Raw genomic sequence first — 17072 nt, 5'->3', positions numbered from 1 at the left:
AATTTCATTCCTTCTTAAGGTTAAATAATATTCTAGTATGTATATACCACATTTTGCTTATTCATTCATCCATTAGAGGACATCTGGGTTGCTTCTTTTTTTTTTTTAACTTTTTTTTTTTTTGGCTGAGTTGGGTCTTCCTTGCAGCACGCAGGCTCCCTCCAGTTGCAGCGAGCGGGGGGCCCACTCCTCGCTGCAGCACCCGGGCCTCTCACTGTGGTGGCTTCTCTCATTGTGGAGCACGGGCCCTAGGCACACTGGCTTCAGCAGTTGTAGCACGTGGGCTCAGCAGTTTGGCTCACAGGCCCCAGAGCACAGGCTCAGTAGTTGTGGCGCGCAGGCTCGGCTGTTCCGCAGCATGTGGGATCCTCCCAGACCAGGGCTCGAACCCACGTCCCCTGCACTGGCAGGGGGTTTCTTAACCACTGCGCCACCAGGGAAGTCCCCCGAGTCCTTGCTTTCAATTCTTTCGGGTATCTACCTAGAAGTGGAATTGCTGAACTATATGGTAATTGTGTGTTTAATTTTTTTGAGGAACCGCCATACTGTTTTCCACAGTGACTAAACTATTTTACATTCCCACAAGTGATGTACAAGGGTTCCAATTGCTACACGTCCCAGACACATCCTATTATTTCCTGGTTTGTTTGTTTTTCTATAATAGCCATCCTAAAGAGTATGAAGTGGTATCTCATTGTGGTTCTGATTTGCATTTCCTTAATGATTAGTGATGTTCAGCATCTTTTCATGTGCTTATTATACATTTTTATATCTTCTTTGGAGAAATATCTATTCAAGTATTTGCCCATTTTTATTTGGGTTGTTTTGGCCAAAGACGTTTAAATAGAAACACAAAGGAAGGCTTTCTACACTGCTAGATCTGGCTCCCTAGTCAAGAATAATTAGAATCCTCTCTAGATCTCTTAGGAAACTAATCATGAGGAAGAGGACCTGGCCAGAGAGCAAATCCAGCAAAAGAGAAAAAACTTCCAGCTCTGAGAGAACAGAGATTCCACCTTCGTAGAGCACCTTCTACCTCATTTCAGCTCTGTAATTTTCAATGTCTTTTTCTCTTCTGGCAAATTTCTCTATATTTTAGTGATGACATTATTGGTAGCCTTATTACTACTATTTAATAGTAGCTATTTAATGTCATAACTGTTATTAACAGTTATATTGTAGCTATTTAATGTAGCTATTTAATGTCATAACTGTTATTAACAGTTATATTGTAGCTATTTAATGTAGCTATTTAATGTCATAACTGTTATTAACAGTTATATTGTAATCAGTGCTATGTGCTAAGCACTATGCTTGATGTTACGTACAATATCTCCTTTAAAATTAAGTTCTAGTCTTCAAACCTAGCAATTTCATCTTGAATACTGTTAGAAAAGTCATACATCTTTAAAACACATGAAAGGTTTTTATTCTTTAGTCCTTCAACATTCCATTATTAAACAATGTCAACAAGTCTCAAAGATGGGAATTCCCTGGCAGTCCAGTGGTAAGGACTCGGCGCCTTCACTGCCCTGGTCCAATCCCTGGTCGGGCAACTAAGATCCTGCAAGCTTCACAGCGCAGCCAAATGTAAAATTTAAAAGTCTCAAAGTTAGCTTGAAATAACGGAACATTTTCTAAATTACACAATGATGAATCCAATCTTAAATCCACAAAATCAAATATCTTTTCTACTTCAACCACAGAAAGTATACATTACCTCCAACTAATGAAATTCAGGGGTCATTTTTTTTTCTGCTCCCTTTTGCTTTTTAAAGGCTAAACATTTTGTAAATATTTAGTAGATGTTTAGCTCTGAAGTAATAAAACTGATTTTTTTTAAACTCAACTAGAATGTATGTATCCAAGTGCAAACTGTCCTTTATTCCCCGGAAAGTTGCGTGTTTCTTCAAAAGATATCAACAATGCCAGACACATTTTTGAAACACTTTGGAGACTCTCCAGAGATAAATGCTTTACCAATCACTTATTTACAATCATCTGTTTCCCTACACCTTAAATTTTGAAGATAAAATATGAGGATTTAGTCTCTATACACTTATAACTCCTCACTCCCACCCCAAGATAAACACTACACTTAACTGCAATAATCCCAAACAATTAATACACTGATTAAAAGTATAACTACATTAATAAAAGTATAACTTAAGGAAAGTTCAAATTCTTGACAACATTAACATGTTATCATTCAGTGAGTTCCATACTCTGACTTCTCCTTAATTTTTATAGACTTCATTTAATCCTCACAAAACCCAAAGAGAAAGTACTATTATCACCTCCATTTTATAAGTGAGTATACCAAGACTTAGAAAAGTTAAGTAACTTACCTACCATTGCATTGCAGGAAATGGCAAAGCTAAGGTTAGAACCATGGTCTACCTGACTCTAAAGTTCTGGCTCTTGTTTCCCTAGTAATTATCACTTTTTTAATAGTATGATAGATATAATTTGATATTGTATTAAATTATTTATTAAATTGTATAATTGATATTTATTAAATTGTATGATTGATAAATTGCATAATTGATTTATTAAATTGTATAGTTGATAGTGTATTTACTTTACAAAACTATGAAAATTTATGAGGGTTTAATTAATTAGTGGCACTAGAATGAGCTGAAATCCAACTCAGAAAACAGATGCTCTACAATGGATAGAAGACTTTTTATAATTAAATGAAAGTCTTGTTTTTCAACTCTATCAAACCATTTCCTCTCAGGTTTGGCTCTCTGCCCAAAAGTACTCTAAAATTATTATTTCCTGGCAAAGAGCTTTAAAGAAAAAGTTGAGATTTTTCTCCTTCCTTCACCCTTGGAGTCTTTCATACTTTTTTCCCAAGAATTTTTTCACTTAGCCTCAACTGGAAAGTGACATGATTCCTTTTAATTTCTTGTAACAAACCTATATGAAGTTAACAAACACTGAGATATACTCCCCAGCCCTAAAGATATGTTAATGCATTTACTTTCTTAATAACTCATTTTTCAAAAGACACAAATCCAGAAAATACAGTGTAAACAGCGCATCTGAAACAGCTCCAACATATTCACATCCTACTAAAATAAAAGTTAAAAATAATTGTATAAGAAAGAGACAGACCTGTCTCATAACTTTTAATCCAGTTCATTATAAAGATTTTTAAATACTCAACAACTATACCTAGATTTGAGAACTTAAAAAGGGAATAGAATCTTTAACTGATTAAAAATAAAAGAGGAGACGTCTACATGAAACTTACAAGGTCTACTCATGAACCTACTGTATAAAAAAATCCACTATGATTTGTGCTAAAGAGACTACCTACACTTAAAAACTGGATTTACTCATATGTCTTCTTTCTCATTTATTTCCCTACATCTGAAATTTTGAAAATAAAATATGAGGATTTAGTCTCTACACACTCTCAACTCCTCACTCCATCCCTAGAACAATACTAGAATTAATTGCAATAACCCCAAACATCAACACATTAATTAAAGGTATAACCACTTTAATAAAAGTGTAACTTCAAGGAAAGTTTAAACTAACAGTATTAACATCTGTATCATTCAATGAGTTCTGTACTCCGACTTCTGCATAATTTTTACAGGCTTTCATGAATAGAAGTGTGGGGCAGCCTGTGGAGACAGTGGCTGCTTTCAGCTGTTTTCAGAGATGGACGGTATTTTGCTTGATTTCTCAGCGCAGTTTGATTAAGTACCCAGCAACAGCACATAGGAAGCCACTTCTCAGTATTTTTCTGAGGTTCTTTGTAAATAAATTAAGGGGAAAAGACTGTGAAATAGTTCATGATTTTGGTGCTTTGTGAAAATAATTTTTGCTTTTTGTAAACTGGGATTATTTTCACCCGTTTGGGTTTTTTTAAGAAATAAAAATAAAATTTTTAAATTCCAGCTTTGTCTAATAGAAAAAAATTCAATCGTTATATGAAAGATAAATAGCTTACATACTTCACCCACAGAACTTAAAAATAAAGTACTACAAATATAATGTTATTGTATTTGTACAGGAATACAAATACACCTCTGAAACACCAGTTCAGTTTGGTAATACCATGAGTCCTCAAAAATCTAAGTAATGCTCCAAAATGACAGAAATTTGTTTTAACTTGGGAATTTTGTGGGATTTTTAGGGTAAAATCCTGTTCCTTTTTGATGCAAAAAATTGGTTATTTTCATATTAAATTTTAGAAATTTAGCAAAGTTTGAATAATTTTTCTCTCCTTCACTGCACAATAATGTTCTTAGTCAAAAGATGATTTCAAGATGTACTATGAACCCAGAAGAGAAAAAGGTCTTTGGTAAGCAAAAACTGATACAAAGAGGATGTACTTTACTTTGGCAAAGGGAGAGCTACTGTTAGGTCAGATCATTATTTCTAAGATAAGCAGCAGTTTAGAGAGGAGCATAGCAATGAGAAACGACGGGTGACAGTAAAACACAAGACTGGATTCAGGGGGAAAAAACCCAGCTATATGCAGCAACAAAGCTTCTAACACACCAAAATAGCACACTTAACTATTTCTATAAACTAAGACTATGAACAGTTCCATTAACTTCTTAATGGGTTTTTATAAATTAAAATTCATTTTAAATTAATATTAAGTAATCAAGAAAGCAAATGATCAGTCTCAGAAGACTGGGTCAAGTGTCCTCCCTCTGAAATGAATTTCCATCAAGGGTGGTTGTTTTAAAAGTGTTTTTAAAATATTTTAAGAGTATAATGCTTGAAGTGGTTGATTTCATTTATTTGGAAAATCCATTATGTGGTACACCACACTTCCCAATGACGCTGAATATCTTTAAAGCTATCACCATATCACTATTTTGGGAGACTGTTTCACATCACATGACTGTTTTATGAATATTAATTAAAGCTGACTAATCGAGTGCTGGAAGTCCGTATATAAAGGAGTGGGGTGATCCCATTTTCTTATCTTGGTCTGGTACTTGAATTCTCTTCTATTAGAAAAAAAAAAGAAAAAAAGACCTGGGAAGTATACAACGAGACTCAAGTGCATTGAAGGAAAACTCAATCTACAAGGAAAAGAAAATTATCAAAATACTTTCTTCTCAAGAGTTAACTAGTACATATATTTTTAATTTCCACTGGAATTTTTATGAAATTCCATTGCTTAATTTCATCTTTGTTTTTTTATAATTCTTAGGAATTAAGTAAACTATAAATTTTATTCAGAGCGATCGCTTCTCTCCAATCTCTCTCTATGATCCAGATCTCACTAATTATTAAAAATGTTTGAATAGATATTATCATTGGAAAATATTTACTGGCTGCTATTTGACTGCACTGACAGACTAATTCACATATCAACTTATAAGTGCAACCTAATGTCTTTTAATACAATAATTATACCAAAACTAATTCTTTATAAAGTTATACGACACAGTGGCAAGTGTAATTTACCAACTATGTCACTGAGACAAATATCTCCTTTTACTTATTCAAAAGCACAATAAAACTTAACAAGAGGGGCTAATATCAAAGCTAAAAGGGAGTAACATATCTTGGATGTGCTTCATTTTCAATTCATTAGCCAGGGCTGGATTTATAAAGCAGCCTCAAGATGCCCTTGAATTTTGTTTGTTTGTACAGACACACTTTTATGTATGCAAGACAAGGCAAGCTAAAAGGTCTACCTTAAAAGTAAGGCCTGAAATCTGATCAGATCACTAGTAGTGTTATCTGTCTTGGATTCTTTTATTTTCTCTTTTTCATTTAAGAAAAGAAGAAACTAGGTCACCTGAAACATTTAGAGGTGGGAAAGAAGTGAGGGTGGTTATTAGGATAACAGTGGGTCAAATGGTAACCAGTGTAAGATAGGGAGAACACAAAACTAAAAGTCCACTCTAAATAGTCTCTACCACAGAATTTGTCTATATATGTCCAATTTCTGACTCAAACTTAGAAGCATAAATGTATGGTAGAGATATTATCCAGGGAAAGAAGTGCAAAACTGCTGGTGCCATCACATTTTTTGATAGATTAGCCCATAGTTTGAAAGAATGAGTCAGTTTTCCTATCTGTAAATAAAACACTATTTTTTCAAGATTGCTTTGGTTATTCGGGGTCTTTTGTGTTTCCATACAAACTGCGAGACTTTTTTTCTACTTCTGTGAAAAATGCCAGTGGTAGTTTGATAGGGATTGCATTGAATCTATAGATTGCTTTGGGTAGTAGAGTCATTTTCACAATGTTGATTCTTCCAATCCAAGAACATGGTATATCTCTCCATCTATTTGTATCATCTTTAATTTCTTTCATCAGTGTCTTATAATTTTCTGCATACAGGTCTTTTGTCTCCTTAGGTAGGTTTATTCCTAGATATTTTATTCTTTTTGTTGCAGTGGTAAATGGGAGTGTTTTCTTGATTTCCATTTCAGATTTTTCATCATTAGTATATAGGAATGCCAGAGATTTCTGTGCATTAATTTTGTATCCTGTTACTTTACCAAATTCATTGATTAGCTCTCGTAGTTTTCTGGTAGCATCTTTAGGATTTTCTATGTATAAAAACACTATTTTAAAATAACATCATATTAGTGCCCGGGTTGAGGTCTTGAAATACCATCTCTCACTAAAAGTAGGGCTTACTGGAAAAGGCTGATTCCAGATCTGGGACAGAAGATGGTCAAGATGAGCCCTGAATTTCTTATCACAGCACGGAGCAAAGAAGCTGTCAAAAGACCGCTCAGGTCATGTTGTCTCCTGAAGGGATTCTCACTGATCAAAGATGGGACACTTTGAGCTTCAGCAAAAGTAACTGCAATGGATTAAATCCATCAAATATGTTTACATCCATCAGCTCATAATGGCATTTTAAAAAAGAGAAAAAAAAATAATTGGTCCCCTTTGGAGGAAAACAGGGAACTGATTATCTTAAACACAGGTAAATAAAGGGAAAGAATCAAGCATTTATCCCGTCTTTCCTTTACAAACTATACCACTGGGTAACCAAACAGAGGATGAGAAAAGTGACTCTTTATAAAACCATTCCAACTAATAAATGAAAACAAAATGGTGTATTTAGAATTTCACCATTTTGCAACACCCAACAAATTAACAGAAATAAGCAAGAACCATCAACAGCTGCTAACATCACAAAAAAGAGAGGCAACCAGACATTGTCTCATATAGTCTTGCCAAACACCACCTATAATAATGCCTAAGGGACTGACTTGAGCCTGATCCAGTCTCTGGATCCAGCTGCCCATTTGCAGGAAATATGGAAGACAAAGGAACATGCTGAACTGCACTTTGAGCAAGCAATCAGCAAAATCCAGGCTGTGGAAAACTACAATTCAAACAGCCTGGGTCTTCAACAGGAAAAGGAAAAGAAAAAAGATGGAGGACCAACCTAAAGATTAAAAACGACAACTCATATAAATACTATTGTTTAATCGGCAAGACTAACCTACAGTGTCTAGCAATGTACATTTAAGTTATTACTATAGAAGTCAGGATAATGGTTACATGTGGAAAGAGGTGGCTGTGATTGCAATGGAGCACTCAGAAGGGGCTTCCTGAGAGGGTGGCAAAATTCTGTTTCTTAACCTGATTGGTGATTATAAAGGTGTGTGACTTACAGTAATTCATCAAACCACACATTTGTGTTTTACTGATGTTTTATTTTGCAATAAAAAGATTTTTCTTAAATAACAGGTCACCCAAACAATTCAACACCTAACAAAGGCTTAATCTGTTTTCCATTCTCTAGTCTAATGAGGTGAAAACAAGAGGTTGAAAAAGGAAGTCAGTGCCCATCATTTCCTCCCTACCCACTTCCACTTCTAAGGGAACCACCTAATATCACATTTTGGGTGGAATAGATTCACATTCCTGAGAATGTGGAATTCTAAGAAAGAGATTATAGATACCTAACCTGTTCCTCTCCCAGCCTTTCCCCATCCCCCAAGCTGCTCAAACGCAAAACCTAGGAGCCAGAATTGATTCCTTCTTCCTCATTCCCCATATCTAATTTATCAGTAAGTCTTTCATTTCCAACTCCAAAACATAACTGAAATCTGTCCACTTCTCTCCATCTCCACTGACTTCACCATCTCTAACCAAGTGCAACAGACTCATTTGTTTGCCTGCCTTTATTCATAACCCTCTACAATTTATTCTACCCAAAGCAACAAGAATGATCTTTTAAAAATATAAACTGCTTAAAATTCCACTTAAAACTCTTTAATGACAGCCCACTATACTGACTTAAATCCAAATTCCTTTCCATGGCCTGCATCATTGAATCCCTGCCCATCTCTCTGACCTCATCTCCAACCACTTTCTCCCATTCTACAACCCAGCCACGGTGGCCTTATTTCAACTCCTCCCACACACTAAACTCTTTCCCACCTCCAGGTCTTCTCACAGCTTTTCCCTCTTCCTGGAATACTCTTTCCGGCTACTCACACAGAATACTTCTCAACCTCATGTTCACAGCTTAAGTACCTTCTTAGGAAGCAGGTTCCACCATTTTTCTCTATCAATACATACTACTTCTACCCTTCATAGCTCAAGCTCCAACTGGAGTGTATGTTCTATGAGGGCAAAGATTTCATCTGTTTCATTCAACAATGTACCCAGCATCTGACATTTGAAAGATAGTTAACAATTACTGAATATATGAATAAATGAACAAATTAATGAACTCAAGGATGACAGTCAATTGCTGCCATGAGCAATAATCAATGAGTAAAAGAAGTCAGTTTTTAGAAAGAAACAGGAGAATGGGGTAACCCAGCAAATGGGAAAAATCATGCGGCTCCAGAGAGAAAGAGTCAAGGAAATTAACTGCCTATTCTCTTTAATTTATGCTTGCTTCAAATATGTAAAAAGCTCACCTAAATTTCAAAAATAATTTTAATTTGCATTCCTTTCCAATTACAGAACTCTAGGTCCCATGATTTCAGAAAACCAAAAATTCTAAAAATGAAAAAATGATCTGCAACCTAAAAAGTCCATCGACAGATGAATGGATAAAGAAGATGTAGTATATATACACACAATGGAATATTACTCAGCCATAAAAAGAATGAAATAATGCCATTTTTAGCAACATGAATGGATCTAGAAATTATAGTATTAAGTGAAGTAAGTCAGGAGAAGACAAATATCATATGGTATCACTTATATGTGGAATCTAAAGAAATGATACAAATGAACTTATTTACAAAACAGAAGTGGACTCACACATAGAAAACAAACTTAAGGTTATCAAAGGGGATGGGGGCACAAATTAGGAGTTTGGGATTAATATATACACACTACTGTATGTAAAATAGGTAAACAACAAGGACCTACTGTATAGCACAGAGAACTATACTCAATATCTTGTAATAACCTATAATGGGAAAGAATATGAAAAAGAATATATATGTGTGTGTGCATATAACTGAATCACTTTGCTGTACACTCAAAACTAACATAATATTGTAAATTAACTATACTTCAATTTTTTCTTAAAGTAGGGATATAGAAAGCAATTGCTAAGGCAAAAAACAAAAGATGATCTATATAGAGAATAACATTCTATATTTTGAATACATGACAAAAACTACTCATCCTTAGAATCACATATGCTCAACGATTTCCCCAATTTTATAAGTGTATCAAGATACTAATATTTATATCAACATATCTGAAAAATTTACTCTATTTTACCTCCTTACTAAGATGTCTGGTATTATATAAAATCTATAGACTAATTCAGAACCCACATATAGTACTACCACATGTACACCTATATTAATTATCATTAATGCTAAGAGCTTCCTGTTAATTCTCATTTTGCTACAAAGTCATTTTTAAAGATATATCCTTTGATGTACTATTAAGAAGTTCAACGTAATCTGCACCTTAATTTCATGGCATGCAAGCAATGGACTTATTTTTAATTTTTATACATGTCTGTTTACATATTTGTTACTTCATTTATTCAACTTGAGACTGTGTAGACAAAACAATTGTAATAAGACATTTCAAATATAGAATCTTTGTTCTACAATATGAGCTAAAAAACTTCTTGAACTTAGAGTAACCCTACCATATGAGGCAACTCAAATAAAATCACAACAAAAAAGCAGCTTGGGACAAATAAAAAAGAAAATTTCTTATCAGGTAGTATCAATTTTCACTTTAGAAGAAAAAATCTAAAGACCTCTGGTAGACAGAGAGGGTGGAGCTGTTAGGGAATCAGAAGTTGATGTCATCGTAATTACAGTGGGATATTTCCAGTGCAGGGTCATTCTACACCAGAAAGCAAAAGAGCCTTTGCCTCAAAGAAACCTTCATGTATTATATTTGCCTTTATAAACTCTGTCAGACACCATGGATAATCATTTTCCATTTTCCCATACCTTAATTGGGACATATATAAAGTGTTCAAAATACAGTAGTTTTTAAATAATGGTTTCCTCTCTTCCCTTCCCCTCTTCCCTTTTTAGAATCTTAAAAGAATATCTCTATTGTATGTATAGCTTGTTACAATTATACCACTCCGGATTCCTTTGGTAATACCATCATCAGGAATGGTGCTGGAAATGAAATCCATTTCCTCACTGTCACAACTACATAGACCAACAATGTTTTTCAAACTGCAGATCGCAGCTGATTAGTAGGTCATGAAAATAACTTGGTGGGTCATGACCAGCAATTTTTCAATGAACTAACAGAACAGAAAATAGAAAAGTACCAGAGAACATCACACATAGTTCATTCCATGAAACTTGTTTTTGGGTCTCATCATCAATATTAAAAAAAAAAAAAAAAAGAGACAGTGAAAGCCATAATATATGATGGCCTGAAGTGACAGTACCCCTAGTTCTACAGAGACTTCCTTGAAACTAGAAAAACTAAATTCTAAGCACTTTTCCTCCCTTATAACCAAACAAGAAGTGCTCAATTTAAACCCATTATTTTTAAAGCTTTACTAATACACATTTCTGGAATGACCACTGGAATTTTCTGGGATTACTGCAGAAAAACAAACTCCAACCTAGCTGTGTTTAACACACATTTACCTTTTTCTTTATGTTTCTAACAAATTCTTCTGTACCAATACATGCTATATCTCAGCCCCTTAAAGAACAATGGATAAGTTAATCATTGCCTAGAGTTGACTAAAGACTGAGTTTATCTCCTGTCTTAATGTACAACTGAAGTCTGCTCACCAGGAACTGCTCCAGATGCTGTCATACTCCCTCTCTCTAGGAAGGAAGAGCCAGTTGATTTTTCCCATCTACAGGGCCTAAATCAATTCTAATGGAGTTGGTGTCACCCCAAATTAACCAAGAAAAGCCAAAGGGAGGACAGATACGCTTTAGGGACCAAGTCATTAATGCAAAGAGATGCTCCTGTTCGCTGGATTCTTCGCTCACTGATTACTTAGAACACCTCCTCCATTTGCCTGCCACTGAAGTTGGAAGCTTCCCCCAGGGCCAACCCACTGAGGCCGCTACTTTTGTTTAAGAGTTCTAAGAATCCATCTTCTCAAGGTCAACTGGAGTTCTTCACTTAGTGAATCTCTCTGATAATAAACACACAAGAATTTTACTTTCTAACGTTCCAAGGACACTGAATTAGGCATACAGACATAAACTGAAGCCCATTATTTTCTCACTGCAATATCTTCATGATTTTCCTGACACCCTACTATCTACTTATCCGGTTTGTTGCTTTGTCCCATCCAACTCAATTCCTGAGTTTTCCCTGTTGTCTTTTTACCTCTGTTCCTAATTTCCAGCCTAATGTCAGAGCCACTGATGCTACAGACTGATGTGGGCTCTTCATGCTGAAGAACATATGAATACCTTCTACTTTACCCTTCTATATCTTTGTCACTTTACCTTGGATTTTTCATTCCATGCACAGGCTCCAGACACGCAGGCCCAGTGGCCACGGCTCACGGGCCCAGCCGCTCAGCGGCATGCGGGATCCTCCCAGACCGGGGCACAAACCCATGTCCCCTGCATCGGCAGGCGGTCCCTCAACCACTGCGCCACCAGGGAAGCCCCATAATCTATCTTTTGACTGATAATCCATTCATTCATAGCAAAACTTTGCCTTATAAAATGATTGCTTTCTTACCTTCACTCTTCATTTGTGTGAATGCACTTTGTAATCCTAACATGTTGACTTCGATCTTAACTTCACTTTCTCCAAACTAACCACCTCTTAACACTATTAAAAAAAAAACTGCCACAGAATCCAACTATAGCTTAAATCATAGAACTCTCAAAGGAACCCTCCTACACTGTTGCTGGGAATGTAAATTGGTACAGCCACTATGGAGAACAGTATGGGAGTTCCTTCAAAAACTAAAAACAGGGCTTCCACGGTGGCACAGTGGTTAAGAATCCACCTGCCGATGCAGGGGACATGGTTCAAGCCCTGGTCCGAGAAGATCCCACATGCCACGGAGCAACTAAGCCCACGCGTCACAACTACTGAGCCTGCGCGCTCTAGGGCCCGTGCTCCACAACGAGAGAAGCCACTGCAATGAGAAGCACATGCACCGCAACAAAGAGTAGCCCCCACTCGCCGCCACTAGAGAAAACCTGTGTGCAGCAACAAGGACCCAATGCAGCCAAAAATAAATAATTAAATAAAATTTTTTAAAAAAACAAAAAGCTAAACTCATAGCTACCATATGGCCCTGCAATCCCACTCCTGGGCATGTATCTGGAGAAAAACATGGTCCAAAAGGATACATGCGCCCCAAAGTTCATTGCAGCACTGTTTACAATAGCCAAGACACAGAAGCAACCTAAATGTCCATCAACAGAGGAATGGATAAAGAAGATGTGGTACATATATACAATGGAATATTACTCGGCCATTAAAAAGAATGCAATAATGCCATCTGCAGCAACATGGATGGACCTAGAGATTGTCATACTGAGTGAAGTCAGACAGAAAGAGAAATATCATATGATACCCCTTATATGCAGAATCTAAAAAGAAATGATACAAATGAACTTATTTACAAAACAGAAACAGACTCACAGACTTAGAGAACGAACTTATGGTTACCAGGGGGGAAGGATGGGAGGAAGGGATAGTCAGGGAGTATGGGATCAACATGTATACACCGCTATATTTAAAATGGATAACCAAAAAGGACGTACTGTAGAGCACAGGGAACTCTGCTCAATGTTATGTGGCAGCCTGGATGGGAGGGGAGTTTGGGGGAGAATGGATACATGTATATGTATGGCTGAGCTGCTTTGCTGTGCACCTGAAACTCTCACAACATTGTTAATCGGCTATGCTCCAATATAAAATAAAACGTTTAAAAAATAAATAAATAAAATTTAAAAAGAACTCTCCTTATCTTGAGAGTAAATATGCTTCAGTAGCTTACTCTCTTATTATCCTTCCAGTGTTTTCACTGTTCCAAACCAACTTGTCCTCTAAGTAAACCTCTATTAATAGATTTTAAATAACAATTAATCCTATAACCTAACGGAAACAAAGCCTATCTGGTAAAATATATCTCACGAACAATGATTTTCTTTACTCGCTTTGACTAGTACTGTATATAACTACCCTCCCTCCAGCAGCCAGCGCTCTCATGCTGCCCACCTGTCTATCACAGAGAACCACCTCCCCTTCTATGAATGTTCTACTTGGAGAAGACCCCATGTTTGGTCCCTTTCTACCTATCAAAACTTACCTATTCTGTGGTCATTTTGCTGTCACCTAGTACTACCCCTACAAAGAAATCTGATAAACTCAAAGTACCAAAATGCTAATAATTAATAACCATTTAATGGATTTCCCTTCCCAGAATGACTTCATTTTAATAAGGATTTCTGAAGATCTCTGTGACAAACAATTAAGGAAATCTGGGGAATCTAAAAGCCATTCTGATCCTCAAGTTAGTGACATAGCTGACCACATCTACTGCCTATGTTTAACACGAACCTTGTTGAGGACACCAAATCAATAATGCGAGGATAAGAGGGACCTTACAGATCATCTAATCACTAGATTCTCAGATCTGGTTGCACAGTTGGAATCTCCAACTCCCAGAGGAGAAGAATGATACCCAAAGAAGCAAATTTCAAAGTCAGTGACAAAGCTGGGCCTAACACCCAGGCCTAATGCTATGTCAGATATATATGAACAACAGGCTAAAAGTATAAAGCCATGTATGGGAATGACACACACCCAATTCAGAACAGTGACAACCCTTTGGGGGATGGGGAGGGAATGCAATTGAGAAGAGATATACTTAGGGGGCTTCAACTATATTGGGAATATTTTAAGCTGGGTAGCGATATGTAAGTATTTACTAAATTTGTCCCCATTATCTTTTGGGTGTCTAAAATTTTGTAATTAAAAAAAGAACAATTTGAAGATGGATACTCAAATGGATATCATATTAGGAATAAAAAGAAATATCTTAGGCTAGGAAGTACTCAAATAAGATACTGCATAAAACAGGCCTTGAATAAAACATAGATTACTAGCAAAAAAAATAACACAAATTTTCTAAAGGAAAAGCATGAAAAAAGGCAAAGCTGAGAGTACCCACAGCCTATAACCTAAATAAAAAACAACAGGGAAACTTTGGAAGGACAGATTCAGCTTGGATAAGTAACAAAAGGCTGGGGGTTAAGGTTGAGATCAAGTGATAGGGGCCTTGGGTACTAAGTCAACTAAAAAAATCAATCCAAAAAAAAGGAGTAGCATGACTGAAGTGATGTTTTAGCAAAAAAAATCAGAAGCCATGTGCAGGATGAACTAAAGCAGTGTTCTATGGATCATTAGGAGGTTCTGTAGGACACCAAAAGGGGAATAGAAGGAGGTAAGGCGCTGGCAACTAGGTTCTGGCGCCCTGCCCCTACTCCAAAGAGTGCCCTTCTGCTGTTAAAATGTTTCTGCTGTTAAAATTTTTTGATAATCACTGGACCACAATGCCCAATTGGAAGGCGCTGCTATAAATCAACTGTGAGGGTCTTAAAACCCTGGAATGAGATAGTAGTATTGGGAACGAAAAGGGGGGGGGAATGAATCCACAGACTTTTTGATGGAAAATTTGATAGGATCTAATGTTAAACTAAATAGGATAATGAAAGAATGGCTCTACACGAAGAAAAAACAAAAATACTAACTGAGAAGCAGCTATTGGTCATACAGACTTGAGCATCAGCAACATATATGTGACCATGTAAAAATGTATGGGTCCTAAGGAAGAGCTACTCACAGCAGAAAAGCCAAGTGGCCTTCTTACACAGATTAAAAATAGAACAAAGGGGACCAGAAGATTATAGAAAGAGGTGACCATGGAATGCTAAGAAAGCAAGCATAGTTTCAAAAAGAGGCATCACTGCACACAATGAGCGGGTGCACAGCCCTTGCAGCCAATCAGACCCAGGGTTCTGGCACCTCCTCCACCTGACCAACTTATTTAATCTCTCCAAGCTTCATTTAATGAGTCAAATATAAACTAACAACTAACATTATTGAACATATCATGAAGCACTGTGCTAAGTGCTTTACATCTGACCTCATTTACTCCAAAACACATTTTACAGATTAAGAAATTAAATTTAGAACTAGCATAGTAAATTGCAGAGCCAGGATTCCTATTTCTTGAGACAATAAAGTAAAAGAATGTATATATAAAATTCCTGGCGAATAGTAAGACCTCAAAAAATGGTAGCTATATTTCATTATTAGAGGGTAATGATTAAGAGGAGCAACACAAAAATTCACTGTCAGTTATCTCTGTCGTAGCCTTCCATGTGGCAAACCCCCCTAGTGACCTCATCTATAAAAACAGGATTAATGTCTGTAATCCAACCTACTCAGCAGTGTTGCTATAAGGATTAAATGATATTATGAAAAAGAAAACGCTATGAAAAAAATTTTAAGAGATACTCAAATATATGGGATTGTCACATATCTTTTGCTCTTTAGAAATGCCTTCCTGGATGAACATGCCTCTCTGAAGAGAGCTAAAAATAACTCTCTTAAATGTGCAACCACCACTTTGAAAGTATAAGTCACCATGGAACAATGATATATACCACCCACCCCTCCCCCAACCCCTCCAGGTTCTCTAATGTCCCTGCAAGGCAGGGGTTCTCTTACGTCTATAGTGAAACTCTGATAACTCAGAATAGAGCTAATCAATACAGAGAACTTGTACTCCAATTCAGAGTTATTCAACTTGGCCTTATGGTACTATCTTGGAGGTGCCCCTTACAGTTCTTCCAAAACAAGATGGGGGAGAGACACTGATTCCAGTTTTCTTCTATAGTATTAAAACTGGGTGCCAAATCAATATTAGAATTGGGATATTTTAAAATGCCAGAAAAGAATCTATCAAGGGCTCTGACAGCAGGTGTCTTTTGGAAACTCCTCCACAACCCCCCTTTTTCACCTGAACAGATGGTTCCCAGACCTCAAGGCTCACATGTCTAGTCACACAATTCACAACAGCTCACAAAGTTCCTACCTTTTTAATTATTACATGTTCCTGAATATACCATCTTTCATCTAAAGATCTCTAAGTATCAAAGCACTCTTTACTCTTCACAACAGCACTATGGGAGAGAGATTAGTACCCTTAGTTTATAAATTAAAAATGAGAGACTGAAGTTAAATGTTTTATCCAGCATCAGTTGATTGATTCATTCTTAAGGAGAAAATGCACATTATGAATTTATAACAATGGACAGCCTTGATTCAGCTTCGCACGATCATTTCAAATACCAGTTCAAAAGTATCTACTGTGTACTCGTACACTTCCAATATAACAAAGAATAAATATAAACTAACAGTAAATACCAAAGCATCACTATTTTTACATGCTAAAAGAAAACCAAACCCAAAAAATATATATACTATATGGCAGAGGGGTTCTAATTTAAGATTCCTACTGTCTTGCATCCATAAATACTTTTGAACTTGCGGAGGAAGGGGAGAGGAACACCTGTCAGTACAGCATATCCACACTAAGTTTTACAAGGCTGTGTAGCTATTAATATTTAATTCCTTGAACTGTAAATAAATAACCC

At 36.3% G+C, this 17072-nt stretch overlaps 1 protein-coding gene across 1 annotated transcript in view; it reads right to left on the bottom strand.

Annotated features, from left to right (window-relative positions):
- STK3 (serine/threonine kinase 3) overlaps positions 1 to 17072 on the bottom strand; it is a 310806-nt gene that overhangs the window by 293253 nt on the left and 481 nt on the right. The window lies entirely within an intron of this gene.

The sequence above is a fragment of the Neophocaena asiaeorientalis genome, unplaced genomic scaffold (genome assembly GCF_003031525.2).
Source record: "Neophocaena asiaeorientalis asiaeorientalis breed wild unplaced genomic scaffold, Neophocaena_asiaeorientalis_V1.1 scaffold29, whole genome shotgun sequence".
NCBI lineage: Eukaryota > Metazoa > Chordata > Mammalia > Artiodactyla > Phocoenidae > Neophocaena > Neophocaena asiaeorientalis.
The sequence above is the reverse complement of the archived record's forward strand: the minus strand, read 5'-3'. Positions and strand labels throughout refer to the sequence as shown.